General features: G+C 43.0%; 1 non-coding gene across 1 annotated transcript; it reads left to right on the plus strand.

Annotated features, from left to right (window-relative positions):
- Nucleotides 1-3,928: 3,928 nt before the first annotated feature.
- On the plus strand, nucleotides 3,929-3,996 carry LOC115894449. The gene has a single exon (XR_004054567.1). It is a non-coding gene; the product is annotated as a small nucleolar RNA SNORD77 (small nucleolar RNA).
- Nucleotides 3,997-14,328: the final 10,332 nt, after the last annotated feature.

Raw genomic sequence — 14,328 nt, forward strand, 5'->3', positions numbered from 1 at the left:
ACCCACTGCCCGATCCGGTATTCCTGTTGGCCTGGCCTGGGTCATGAGCACACTCCCTGGTTTTGAGAAGACTGCAGTCAGCTCTTCCCAAATCACATGAAAAAGGTTTCCCACAGGAAAGAGGGGTTCTGTTACTGCTGCAGGGGTGGAAGAGGTGCTGGGCAGATAAAAACAGCAGATGTCCACTGCAGCTGTTTATACATTCATGAGAAATCCTGGGGTGTTTCTCTGTCATGCAAGTTCGATCACATCACCATCTAGCTTAATATCCTTCAGGGCCCTACAAGGTAAGGTCAGCTTCCTTCAAATGGCATGCAAAGCCCTCAAGGCTCTGGCCCTGGCGCCCTGCTCAGCTTCACCTCCAACGACTCTCTGCCTACCCACACCCCTAGTCCCTGGCACATCCCACCCAGAGCCAGTCAGGCCTCACTCTGTCCTCCCATGTGCCAGGCTTTCTCCTAATTCTACAGCACACCCAAAGGCAAATTAACAAAAGTTTCCTGAAATCTTAGGGGGAAAGGAGAAGTACACACCAGAGTGCAACCTATAACTGTTCTTAGAAGTGGTTCTGCTGAGAGCACCTAGTCCAGAGCTAACTTCAAAGCCATGGCCAGGTGCAGTGGCTCACGCCTATTATCCCAGCACTTTGGGAGGCCGAGGCGGGCAGATGACTTGAGGTCAGGAGTTCAAGACCAGCCTGAGCAATATGGCAAAATCCCGTCTCTACTAAAAATACAAGAATTAGCTAGGCGTGGTGGCACATGCCTGTAATCCCAGCTACTGGGGAGGCTGAGGCAAGAAAATCGCTTGAACCTGGGAGGTGGAGGTTACAGTGAGCCGAGATCGTGCCATTGCACTCCAGCCTAGGCGACAGAGTGAGACTCCATCTCAGAAAAAAACACAAACCCACGAAGTCCTTCACAGCCCCCCTCCCCACCTCACCCATCAGCTGCCTGGAGCTGGAAGGACAAATCTCCTCCCATCACCAGGCCTATCCCAACTATCCCCTTCCTTGGAGTCCAGGTCTAAACAACTCTCTCCACCTCCCCAGCCCCAGGAAGTGTTTTTTTCCTCTCACTCACATCTAAGATCTGCCTCCCAAGCCCTCTTTCCTGCCCCAGAATTAGCCTCTTTCTTGCATTACTGATAATAGGGATATCAAAAAATAATGATAATAAAATACTGGTTAGGATATTTCCCCAAAGCTGAGATGGGCAGGTTAAAATAGCAACTTAGTGGGACACCGACTCCCAGGTCCAGGACGGACCATGCAGAGCCCCATCAGGCTCATTTGCACTTTTTCTCCAGCCTGAGCTGAAGAAGTGAGCTCTTCTCTCCTACATTCTTCTCTACCGCAACTAACTCCTTATCTTGTGCAAACAACTGATCCCAAAGTAACACACAACGTTGCGAGGACACATCAATTTCAGGCATAAGATAGTCTCATTCCAAATTAGGAGATGGTGGTGCTCTAAATAAAACAATCCTCAGAGACATAATTCAACAAATTCATTAAATGTGTATTACTAAAGGGTATTAACATCTCAGACTCAGTAATCGCCTTTAGAGGCCCATCAGTGCTTTCCCATACTCCCCAAGAATGATAGGTAGACCCTGGCTGTTTTATATTAGCATAGCTCAAAGAGTCAACTCTAGTAGTGCATTCCGAAACAAAGAACATCTTCCACAAAGCAAACTGTAGTCTCCATCTGAAAAGGCAGACACAGTTTATATTCCTAAAATGTCATTTTTTCCTCAGTTAAAAAAAAGAAAAACCTCAATTTACTGTAAAGTAACTTTTTAACTCCAGAACAAAGGACAACAAAGAGAGAGAGAAGGTGAAGGTTGACTTCAAGATTTTGTTGTAGGAAACCTATTAAGACATCCAATCAAAACTAAAATTTAATCCGACATGGGAGTTTCCTAAACCTGTTCCAAACAGTGAAATGTTATATAATTGTAATGTTTTATAACATTTTATATAAAACTTCAGTTTAAAACATAGCTAAGCTCTAAAGCAAGAAAAAGAAAATTTCCAGGTACCAGAAATGAAGCAGAAACCTGTAACCACAGAGGGTCAGAAAGGGCAAACCACCAAAAGAGTAGGAGAATAATGAGATAACCCCATAAAAAGTCCTTAATAAGTCAAGGCACTTACAGGATTCCTGTGAAAAAACAACACCTATTGAAGTTGAGCTCACACACAAAAATTATAAAACAGATGGGAAAGTTCAATGCCAAGATAGACATTCTACTGACTCAGCAAATAGAATAACTAACATCAGTGGAACTAGAGACTAAAAAGTGATCTGAAAAGGGCCTTAAGTTTGATTAAGAGATGAAAGAGATAAAGGAGGTTCCCATATAACAAGAATAGAAAATTATAAAATAAGAACAAGAAAATTTGCAATCTCTAGCTATAATTGTGCAGTTGTCTCTTTTTCCTTGCATTTCTGTCTCATTTTGCTTCATGTATTTTGAGTCAGCTTTCTTATTAGGTGCATGTACATTTAGGATTACTATGTCTTGTTGATAAATGGATCCTTTTGTTACTATGAAATAACCTTCTTTATCCTTGGAAATATTTTTTAGACTGAAATCTGCTTTGTAGGATAGTAATATAGCCACTCCAGCTTTCTTTTGATTAATATTTGCAGGACATATCTTTATGCAATTTTTCTCTTTTGACCTATTTATGACTATATTTAAAGTGGATTTCTTGTAGGCAGTTTATAGTTGGATCATGATTTTTAAAAAATACAACCTGACAATCTATGCCTTTTAATTGGGGTGTTTAGATCATTTACATTTAAAGTGATTGTTGATATGGTTGAGTTTGAATCTACCATTTTGCTACTTGTATTCTAGTTATCCCATTTCTTCTTTGTTCTTTATTTCCTCTTTTTGAGTTACTTAATATGTTTCATGATTCCACTGATCTTAGGTTTACTTTATTTCTCAGATATCACATAATATCTATTTATCATAGATCTACCTTATTGTTTTTAACCTCAGTCTAGTATTCCACAGTATGGATGTACCATAGCTTGTTTACCTATCAATAGAAACTTAAATATTTTTTCAAATTTTTATTGTTACGAGAAATACTGTAATTAATACATTTATTCATGCCTCTTTGTTTTTTGTTTGTTTGTTTGTTTTGTTTTTTGAGACAAGTTCTCACTCTGTCACCCAGGCTGGGGTGCAGTGGTGTGATCTCAGCTCACTGCAACCTTTGCCTCTTAGGCTCACGCGATCCCCCCACCTCAGCCACCCAAGTAGCCAGGATTACAAGTGCATGCCACAATGCCCAGCTAATTTTTGTATTTTCTATAGAGACAGGATTTCACCATGTTGATCAGACTGGTCTCAAACTCCTGGCCTCAAGCAATCCACCTGCTTTGGCCTCTTAAAGCACTGGGATCACAGGCATGAGTCACCATGCCCAGCCATGCCTCTTTGAGCCTCTGTAAGTATTTTTGTAGGATCAAATCTCAAAAGTGAAATTTCTAGGTCAAAAGATACGCATATATTCATTTTGATGGGTGCTGTTAAGTTCACTTCCAAAAAAGATGTATCTGTTCTTCTCAGTAACAGCATTTCCCCACATCCTTGTCAACCTTAGATAGAATCTTTTCTTTCTTTCTGTTTCTTCTTTCTTTCTTTCTTTCTTTCTTTCTTTCTTTCTTTCTTTCTTTCTTTCTTTCTTTCTTTCTTTCTTTCTTTCTCTTTCTTTCTTTTACTTTTCTCTCTCTCTCTCTCCTTCTCTTTCCTTATTCTATTGGAGGAGGGGCTGTCATTACTGTTTAATTTGTGTGCTTCTGGTGATATTAAACATATTTCCATATATCTATTCACCATTTGTACTTTATCTGTGAATTGCCTGTCATTGTGGGCTGAATTATGTCTCCTCAAAATTTGTATGTTGATACTATGATGGTTGCATAGTTCAGCAGATTGAATCATGAAGAAATGTACCATGTGTCTGATGTATCTGGGGTGGCTGCAGTTTGCTGTTAGTAGTTAAGCAGTGTACCACCAATCTACCATTAAAATATTCTTTTTTTTTTTTTTTTTTTTTTTTTTTTTTTTTTTTTTTTTTGAGATGGAGTCTCGCTCTGTCGCCCAGACTAGAGTGCAGTGGCACGATCTTGGCTCACTGCAAGCTCCGCCTCCCGGGTTCACGCCATTCTCCTGCCTCAGCCTTGCGAGGAGCTGGGACTACAGGCACCCGCCACCACGCCCGGATTCTTTTTTGTATTTTTTAGTAGAGACGGGGTTTCACTGTGTTAGCCAGGATGGTCTCCATCTCCTGACCTTGTGATCTGCCTGCCTCGGCCTCCCAAAGTGCTGGGATTACAGGTGTGAGCCACTGCGCCTGGCCCAAAATATTCTTTACTGACAATTTTGTATGAAAATTATAGAAAAAAAATTGTATGTTTAAGTCCTTAACCCCAGCTTCTCATAATATAACTGTACTTGAAGATAGGGCCTTTATTTTTATTTTGTTTTATTTTATTTCTATTTTTATTATTGAGACAGAGTTTCACGCTTGTTGCCCAGGTTGGAGTGCAATGGTGCAATCTTGACTTACTGCAACCTCCGCCTCCCAGGTTCAAGCGATTCTTGTGCCTCAGCCTCCAGAGTAGCTGGGATTGCAGGCATGCTACCACCCCCAGCTAATTTGTGTATTTTTAGTAGAGACTGGATTTCACCATGTTGGCCAGGCTAGTCTTGAACTCCTGACCTCAGGTGATCCACCCACCTCAGCGTCCCAAAGTGCTGGGACTGCAGGTGTGAGCCACCGTGCCCGGCCAAGATAGGGCCTTTAAATAGGGAATTAATGTAAAATGAGTCATATGGGTAGGCCCTAATGCAATATGACTAGTGTTCTTATAAGAAGAGGTTAGGACACAGACTTGAGCACACACTGAGGAAAGACACAGCAGGAAGGCAGCCATTTGCACGCCGAAGAGTGAGAGCTCAGAAAAAACCAAACCTGCCAACATCTTGATCTTGTACTTGCAGTCTCCAGAGCTGTGAGAAAATAAATTCCTGTTGTTTAAGCCACCTAATCTGTGGGAGTCAGGGGATCAAGATCATCCTGGCTAATACAGTGAAACCCTATCTCTACTAAAAATACAAAAAAAAAAAAAAAAAATTAACCAGCCGTGGTGGCACACGCCTGTAATCCCAGCTACTCAGGAGGCTGAGGCAGGGGAATCACTTGAACCCGGGAGGCAGAGGTTGCCGTGAGCCAAGATCACGCCACTGTGCCATTGCACTCCAGCCTGGGTGACAGGGGAGACTCCTCCATCTAAAATAAAAATAAAAAATAAAAAATAAATAACAACCTATGTCTAGGGCGATTATATAAGTTATCATTCAAAGCGACACACTTCGAGAGTGACAAATCCTAAGCCAGATGGAACACCAGGACAACAAGTATAAACTAGAAGAGTCCTGAGAAAACTAGAATGTGTGGTTACCCTATTGTCTGTTATATTTGCGGCTGAACTTTTCTCCAAGTATATTAATTACTTTAAAACATTTTAATAGACATATTTTTAGAATAGTATGAAGTTTACAGAAACATTGAGTAAAAAATACAGAGTTCTCATACATCCCCTGCACACTCCCCAACCCCATGCATGCACACACTCCTATTATCATCACCTTGCCTTAGTGTGGTATTTGTTACCATTAATTAACAAGTATTGATACATTTTTATTAACTAAAGTCTGTAGTTTACATTAAGGTTCATTCTCTGTGTTGTACAATTTTACGGGTAATGACAAAGACACAATGCCCTATATCCACCATAACAGTATTATACAGAATAGTTTGTCACCTTAAAAATGTTTTGTACTCCACCTATTCATTCTTTTCACTCTCCCCTGTATCTCTAGAAACTACTGATCTTTTTACTGTCTCTATAGTTTGCCCTTTCCAAAGTGTCATATCATTGGAATCAAACACCATGTACCCTTTTCAGACTGGCTTTTTGCACTTAGCAATCCACATTTAAAGTTCTTCTATGTCTTTCCATGGCTTGACAGCTCCTATCTTTTTAACGATGAATCATATTCCATTGCACTGATGTGCCACAGTTTGTTTATCCATTTATCTATTGAAGAATAATATCTTGGTTGTTTCCAACTACTGGTAATTACAAACAAAGCTGCTACAAACATTCATGTGCAGGTTTTTGCATGGACAAAGTTTTTAACTCATTTTGGTAAACACCTAGGAGCACAGTTGCGGGATTGTAGGGTAAGCCTATGTTTACCTTTGTAAGAAATTGCTCAACTATCTTTCAAAGTGGCCCTACCAATACAAAATATTAGTTGGGCGTGGTGGTGCATGCCTGTAGTCCCAGGTACTCAGGAGGCTGAGGCATGAGAATTGCTTGAACCTGGGAGGCAGAGGTTGCAGTGAGCCGAAATCAGGCCACTGCACTCTAGCCTGGGTGACAGAGAGAGACTGTCAAAAAAAAAAAAAAAAAAAAAAAGTGGCCATACCATTTACATTCTCACTGACAAGAAATGAGAGTTCCTGTTGCTCCATGTCCTAACCAGCATTTGGTGTTGTCAGTGTTTTGGGTTTTAGCCATCTTAGGTGTATAGTGGTAGCTCATTGTTGTTTTAATTCACAAGTCCCTAGTGGCATATGATGTTGGACATATTTTCGTATGCTTATTTGCCACCTATGTGTCTTCTTTATTTAGGTGCTTATTCAATTTAGGTGATTATTCTGACCTTTTAAAATTGGGTTTTGGCCGAGTGTGGTAGCTCACACCTGTAATCCCAACACTTTGGGAGGCCAAGGTGGGCAGATCACGAGGTCAGGAGATTGAGACCATCCTGGCTAACACAATGAAACCCCGTCTCCACTACAAATACAAAAAGTTAGCCAGGTGTGGTGGCAGGTGCCTGTAGTCCCAGCTACTTGGGAGGCTGAGGCAGGAGAATGGCGTGAACCCAGGAGGCGGACCCTGCTGTGAGCCGAGATTGCACCACTGCACTCTAGCCTGGGCAACAGAGCGAGATGCTGTCTCAAAAAAAAAAGGCTTTAAGTATTTCTTGTATTTTGGATTAAAGTATCTTATCAGATATGTGTTTTGTAAACATTTTCTCCCACTCTGTGGCTTGTCTTAACAGTGTCCTTCACAGAGCAGAAATTTTAAATTTAATGAAGTACAGCTTAGCAATTTTTTCTTTCATGAATCATGTTTTTTGTGTCATATCTAAAACATCCTCACCAAACCCAAGGTCACCTAGATTTTCTCCCACGTTATCTTCTAAAAACATTGTGGTTTTGTATTTTGCTTAGCTCTATGATCCATTTTAAAGTAATTTTTGTGAAGGGTATAAGGTCCGTGTCTAGAGTCATTGATTTTGCATGTGTGCCCAATTGTTCCAACACTATTTGTTGTAAAGACTACCTTTTCTCCATTAAATTACCTTTGCTCCTTTGTCAAAGCCTAATTGGCTATATTTGTGTTCGTCTATTTCTAGGCTCTCTATTCTGTTCCATTGATCTATGTGTCTATTCTTTCACCAGTACTATACTATCTTGATTACCGTAGCTTTACAGTATCTTAAAGTTAGGTAGTGTCAGTCCTCTGACTTTGTCCTCCTTCAGTATTGTGTTGGCTATTCTGGGTCTTTGCCTGTCTATATAAATTTTTAAATCAATTTGTTGAAATCCACAAAATAACTTGCTGGGATTTTTATTGGGACTGTGTTGGATTTATAGGTTAAGTTGGGAGAAACTGACATCTTAATAATATTGAGTCTTCCTACTGATGAACATGGAATATTTCTCCATTTATTTACCAGAGTTTTCTTTCCTCAGAGTTTTGTAGTTTTCTTTATACAGATCCTGTATATATTTTGCTAGATTTATGCCTAAGTCAGCCTGTCTTACTTACCTCCCTCTCCTCCCTCCTTTCCTCCCTCTCTTCCTTCCTTCCTTCATTCCTTCTCTTTCCTTTTTTCTGTCTTTCCTTCTTTCTGGTTCTAATGTAAATGGCATTGTGTTTTTAATGTCAAATTTCAGTTAATTGCTGGTATACAGGAAAGCAATTGGCTTTTATATATTAACCTTGCTTGCTGCCCCTTGCAATTATTTATTAGTTCTGGGAGTTTTTTGTTGATTCTTTGAAATTTTCTACATAGATAATCACATTAACTGCAAACAAAACTATTTTCTTTCTTTCCATTCTGTATACCTTTTATTTCCTTTTCTTGTCCTATTGCATTAGCTATGTCTTTCAGGACAATGTTGAATAAGACTGGAGAAAAGCAACATTCTTGTCTTGTTCCCAATCTTAGGGGGAAAGCATTTAGTTTCTCACCATTAAGTATGTTAGTACCAATTACTTTCTTAAAATGTGGAAAACAATAAAAACTAATTTAAAATATGTCCATATATTTTCTAGATTTTGTGCCTTTTTTTTTTTTTTTTTTTTTTTTTTTTTTTTTGAGATGGAGTCTCGCTCTGTCACCCAGGCTGGAGTGCAGTGGTGCAGTCTCAGCTCATTGCAAGCTCTGCCTCCCAGGTTTACACCGTTCTCCTGCCTCAGCCCGAGTAGCTGGGACTACAGGCACCCGCCACCACGCCCGGCTAATTTTTTGTATTTTTAGTAGAGATGGGGTTTCACTGTGTTAGCCAGGATGGTCTCGATCTCCTGACCTAGTTATCTGCCCACCTCAGCCTTCCAAAGTGCTGGGATTACAGGCGTGAGCCACTGAGCCTAGCCTTTTGTGCCTTTCTTAAAAAGGCCTTTCCTACTCCAGTGTTATAGAAGTACATCCCATATGTTTTTTATTTTCTTTTAATAATTGTACAGGTTTTTTTTTAATCTATGCCTCTTTAACCCATCTGAAAATTATTTTGTATGTGGTGTGAGGTAGAGTTCTGTGGCAGATAGATACTACATGATGGTTGGCTCAAAATTCATATCAGTGCCCTTCTGGTGTTTCCTCCTGTATTGCAGAGATTCCGCTCATGCTAGGATTTCAAACGTAATGAAGAGTCCCCCGGCTGGATGTCTTCGGGATTCATCACAGCTCCAAGCCAATGACTGAGCACAGAGAGGAAACCAGGGCATAGCCAGTTCTTCCCACCAAGAGACTTCTTTATGGTCAATCTTTGTGGTAGCCAAGACTTTCCTCAGAGCTGCACCATAGTCTGAGGCTTTTTCTGGCCAACGCTTCTTCCTTCTCTCTTTCCTTTCATAGGTGTCATAACTGTGTCACAATCAGAAGACTTTCCCTACTACTCCTGCTCCATCCCCCCTTTACCTCGCATGGGCATTATCACAACACATCTCTTACCCTCTTAAACTCTATCTTGATGTCTGCTTTCTAGGGGACCTAAGCAGATACAACTCTCATGAAGCTTCAAGTTATTTGGAGAGAAAGGTAGCACCACCTCCATTTTACTAGCACAGATCCTGGTTAGAGGCGGTGTGGTCTCAGAACAGCATCCATGGCAAAAACTTCCTACTATCTGGCAGCTTCCAGATTGTAGCAGACATCATCTCCATCAGTGGCTCAGTTCTGCACTGTGGCTTTGGAAGTTGTTCTGGTAAGCTCAATCTGAAGTCTTTTTCTTCAATACCTCCTACAGTCCTGGCTGCTATATGTACCTTCCATAAATTCCTTTCTGATTAAAATATTTAGAATAAATTCTCTTTGCAGGAAGCAAAGTCATCACCAATATACTATCTAAGTTAATTTTTTCCCAAGTGGGAAATCTATTGTCCCCAAACTATTGCTCCCAAACCATTTTTGAATAGCCAGTCTTTTTGTACCGGTTTTAAAATGCCCTTTAGCATATACTACATTTCCATGTCTCTGTTTCTTTACTGTCCCATTGATTGAATTACACCTGCATTCATCACTTTATAGTAAATATTTGTATGTGGAAGGGCTATTTCTTCCTCATTGTTCTTGCTGTGTCAAAATTTATTTGGCTACTCTTGTGCATTTTTTTCTTTTAAGATGACTTTTAGAATTAGCTTGTAAAGTTACATTTTTAGAACTCTTGTTAAGTTTTTATTGGGATTTTACTGAATTTATAGATTAATTTTGGGAGAATTTATGTCTCTACAATATTGGATCTTCACCAAGACCCATTTGTATCGGGGGCTGGCTAAATGGCTTAGGAATAGGCCTGAAGCTTGAAGGCACACAGACTGGTGAGCAGGTAGTTCCAACGCAATCAGATTATTGCCTCAGTACCCAACACAGAGGTTCCAGAGAGAGCCCCTAGGATGTCCTGGAAGAGTCCAGAAAGTCTTCACAGACATAGAGGCAGCATTTGAGCTGAGACTTGAAGGATGACTAAGATTTTTCTAGGGAGAACAGTGGGAAGTGTGTATCCCAGGAAGAGACAGCATGAGCAAAGGTACTCTGGCATGGGAAGACCTGGAGTGTTTGAGAAACCACAAGTTGTTCTGGATCACTCAGGCATGCAGTGGCAAGGGGGTGAGGGAAGGTGGTGCCAAAACAGTGATTGATTTGGCCAGAGGGGTAGTCATTTGACGGCCAACGTGTGTGCCAGGCACTATCTTAAGCACTAACTTTTTGAACATGTACAGCATCCCAGTTACAAAGCTACTGTCATGATTCCGTGTTACAGTGAGACAATATAGTTAAAGAGGAGTCAGCTGGCCATGGTGACTCATGCTTATAATCCCAGCACTTTGGGAGGCCAAGGCAGGAGGATTGCTTGAGCCCAGGTGCTTGAGACCAGCCTGGGGAACATAGTGAGATCCCTCTACAGGATTTTTTTTAATTAGCTGGGTGTGGTGGTGCACACCTGTAGTCCCAGTTACTTGGGAGGCTAAGGTGGGAGGATCACTTGAGCCCAGGAGGTCGAGGCTGTGGTGAGCCATGATTGTGCCACTGTACTTCAGCCTGGGGGACAGAGCAAGACACTGTCTAAAAGAGAGAGAGAGAGAGAGAGAAAGAGAGATAGGTTAAGCAACTGTCTCAAAGTCATGTGGCTAGAAAGTAGTGGAAGTAACACTCAAGCCCAGGGATGTGGGCCTCAGGGGCCATCCATCTTCTTATCTCTACACTGTCTGAAGAGCCTCATAGGTTGAACCACAGAGTCCCGGCCCATCAATCCCAGTGATCTGTTGCCCACAGATACACCAGGATGAGCCTGTAGAGCCTGACGATACCCTACAAATAAGATTTGCTAAGCCAGGAAAGGAGAGACATGGCAGTTCCTCCTGCAAGAGGCTCATTTAAGCAACAGCCTCAGGAGAGATGATGTCTGGGGAGACATGTGGTACTTGCACCAAGGCAACTGCCAGGGAATAGAGAGGAAAGGCTGGAAGAGAGGCCATCAGGACTTGAACCTCAGACTCAGACTCCAAATCAAATCTGTTTTTCATACCACACTGTCACTCATTCATTCATTCAGCACTTACTAAGCCCTTACTGGGTACCAGGCTGGGTGCTGGCTGCCAGGATACATCCTGCTTCTGCCCTAAGGCTAGACCCAGAGCTTAAAAAGGTGACTGATCAGAGTGATCCCAACCACACCACATGACAAGAAGGACCAGGATGTGGCCGACTCCCCCGGCTTCCCACAACACCCCACCACAGCCTTCCCTGTCCATGTGGGGCTCGCACTTTCTGTCCCCTCATAGGGCAGATTGCCTCTCTCCCTTTTTCTCTCTCTCCCTTCTTCCCTTCCTCCCTCTGCCATCCCTCCCTCCCTCCTTTCCTTTTATTCATTCAACAAACATTCACAGATTGCTGGCCTTCTGCCAGACTCCAACTAGGTGCTAGAGAAGCAAAGATGCAAGATGAAGCTTTATCCGAAATGATTACAGGAAAGAGAAAGAGAAAAGAAACATGAGAAATAGCCATCAGGAATCTGTCTGGGAACCATAGGGGCGCAAAGGGTCTCAAAGGGTACTGTGGTGGTCAATTCAGAGTTGGGGGGAGGGACAGGGGAACATTATTTTGCAAAAGAAGCAGCTTCAGCATCACTGAAGAGGTGTGAAAAAGCCTGGAATGTTCTGGAAACTGCAAATATGGGGTTGCGTTTTAAAGGCTAAGCTTTGGTCTGGAAGCACACAGGCAGAGTTTGGCATTCTGGCTATGCCACGTACAACCCGTGTAGCCCATGTGAGTTATTTAACTTCTTTGAAATGATTTCTTCATTTGTAAAATGGGGATAATAATTTTCATTTCACAGGATCATTGTGAGAATTAATTGAGAAAATTTATCCCACAAAATATCTTTTGGACACCTACTATATGCCAGACACAGTTGCAGCCTGGGAGTGCACAGATAAACAAAATAGATCCAGTCCTTGCCCCCATGGGGCTCATATTCTAGTGGAGGGAGACAGACAATGAGCAAATGAAAGCATAGCATCATGTCAAGTAGTGGTAAGTGACTGCAAAACAGTAAAGCGGGTGTCTCAGGTTGAGCTCCCCAGGAGCAGCCCCTGAGGTGAGGATTTGCTAAGGAAGTGCTCACAGGGGCCGCTGGTAAAGGATTGGGGAGGCAGGGCAGGGGGAGCAAGGAGGCCCAGCAGGCATTTGGCCTCAAGTCAAATTGAGCCCCACAGAGGAGGCTTCAGCCTGATCTCACAGGAAACACTGGCGTGGTCCCAGCCTTCCACACCCCCACACCCTTAGTCACTGGTTAGAGGGCACCCAGGGATGTAAATTTCCAGGCTGTTCTGGTGCCTGTAGGGAAAGCATGCTCCAGTAGCCCAAGGATGGGTCTCTAGAGAAGGTGGGAGAAGGGAAGTAAGGAGGAAGGAAGAAAGGAGGGAAGGAGGGAAGGAAGGAAGGAAGGAAGGAAGGAAGGAAGGAAGGAAGGAAGGAAGGAAGGAAGGAAGGGGAAGGAAAGGAAAGGAAGGGAAGGAAGGGGAAGGAAAGGAAGGGAAGGAAGGGAAGGGAGGGAAGGAAGGAAGGAAGGAAGGAAGGAAGGAAGGAAGGACGGAAAGGAAGGAAGGGGAAGGAAAGGAAAGGAAGGGAAGGAAGGGGAAGGAAAGGAAGGGAAGGGAAGAAGGGAAGGAAGGAAGGAAGGAAGGGAGGAAGGAAGGAAGGAAGGAAGGAAGGAAGGAAGGAAGGAAGGAAGGAAGGAAGGAAGGAAGGAGCCAGAGCTTCTTCCTAGAAGCCCAGTGGCCTTTGCTCTTGTCTCTGCTGAGGGTAACGGGGGGCTGCCTGTGCTCATGGGGAGAGGTTGAACTTTTAAATCAGAAGGCGCAGGTTTGAAGCCTGGCTCCCTCGCTTCCTGACTGTGAGAGCCTTGGATGCACCACTTAGCCACTCCTAACCTGAGGGAAGGAGGGAGGGAAGGAGGGAGTGGGGGGAAGGAAGGAAGGAAGGAAGGAAGGAAGGAAGGAAGGAAGGAAGGAAGGAAGGAAGGAAAAGGAAAGGAAGGAAGGGAAGGAAAGAAGGAAGGAGAGATGAAGGGAAGGCAGGGGAGGAAGGAAGGGAGGAAGGGAGGGAGGGAGAGAGGGAGATGAGCAGGGCCATGGGGATTGTGGAACTGGATTCAGTCCCGGCCCATGAATCCCGGTGCTCTGTTGCCCCTGTTCCTCTGTTGCAGGAAGATCTGGCTCTTCAGGGTTTGCTGGTTGACAAAATGTCAGTGACTTACATTTACAAATGCTTTAGCATGCCCAAGACAGTTTCATATAACTTGATGAACTGGAAGAGCAGGTAACATTATTTTTATATCCTCTCTCCTCAGGGTGGACAAGTGGTGGTTGCCCCAGTAGCCATCCTATCCCCTCCCACTGGGCAGCAGCCATGCCCTGCGGATAGGACAGTCCCACCCCAGTGCACGGGTCTAAAGGGAGTTTGATCCAGTGAGAGATATGCAGATGAGGAATCCAGAGATCTGGGATCCAAAGTCCAGCTTGACCATAACTGGCTGAGTGACCTTGGGCTTGTCCATTCCCTTCTCTGGGCAGCAGTTTCCTTGTCGGTCACATGAGGGGCTTGCGTTACTGACAGGGGATCTGTAACATTCTTCCTGGCACTGGGATCCTCTTATTTCTGAGACTATAAATTGCCTGGCCTGTGAGAGGGCAGCTGAGGGTCATGGACAGAGTCTAAGGTGAAGAGTACAAAGATCTGGATTCAGACTTGGGCCCCGCTTAGCACCTCTGTGCCCTCAAGCTTCATTGTCCTCATCTACAGGATGAAGAAAAGTCATTCTTGCCCAAATTACTTTCCTGAGTGAATAAAGGAATAAAAGACGATAAAGCTGCAGAAAATGTAAAATGTTGACTCTCGTTAATCATTTGTGAGCATCTGCTCAATCTGGGCATTGTG

This window comes from Rhinopithecus roxellana, chromosome 17, assembly GCF_007565055.1.
Source record: "Rhinopithecus roxellana isolate Shanxi Qingling chromosome 17, ASM756505v1, whole genome shotgun sequence".
Lineage (NCBI taxonomy): Eukaryota > Metazoa > Chordata > Mammalia > Primates > Cercopithecidae > Rhinopithecus > Rhinopithecus roxellana.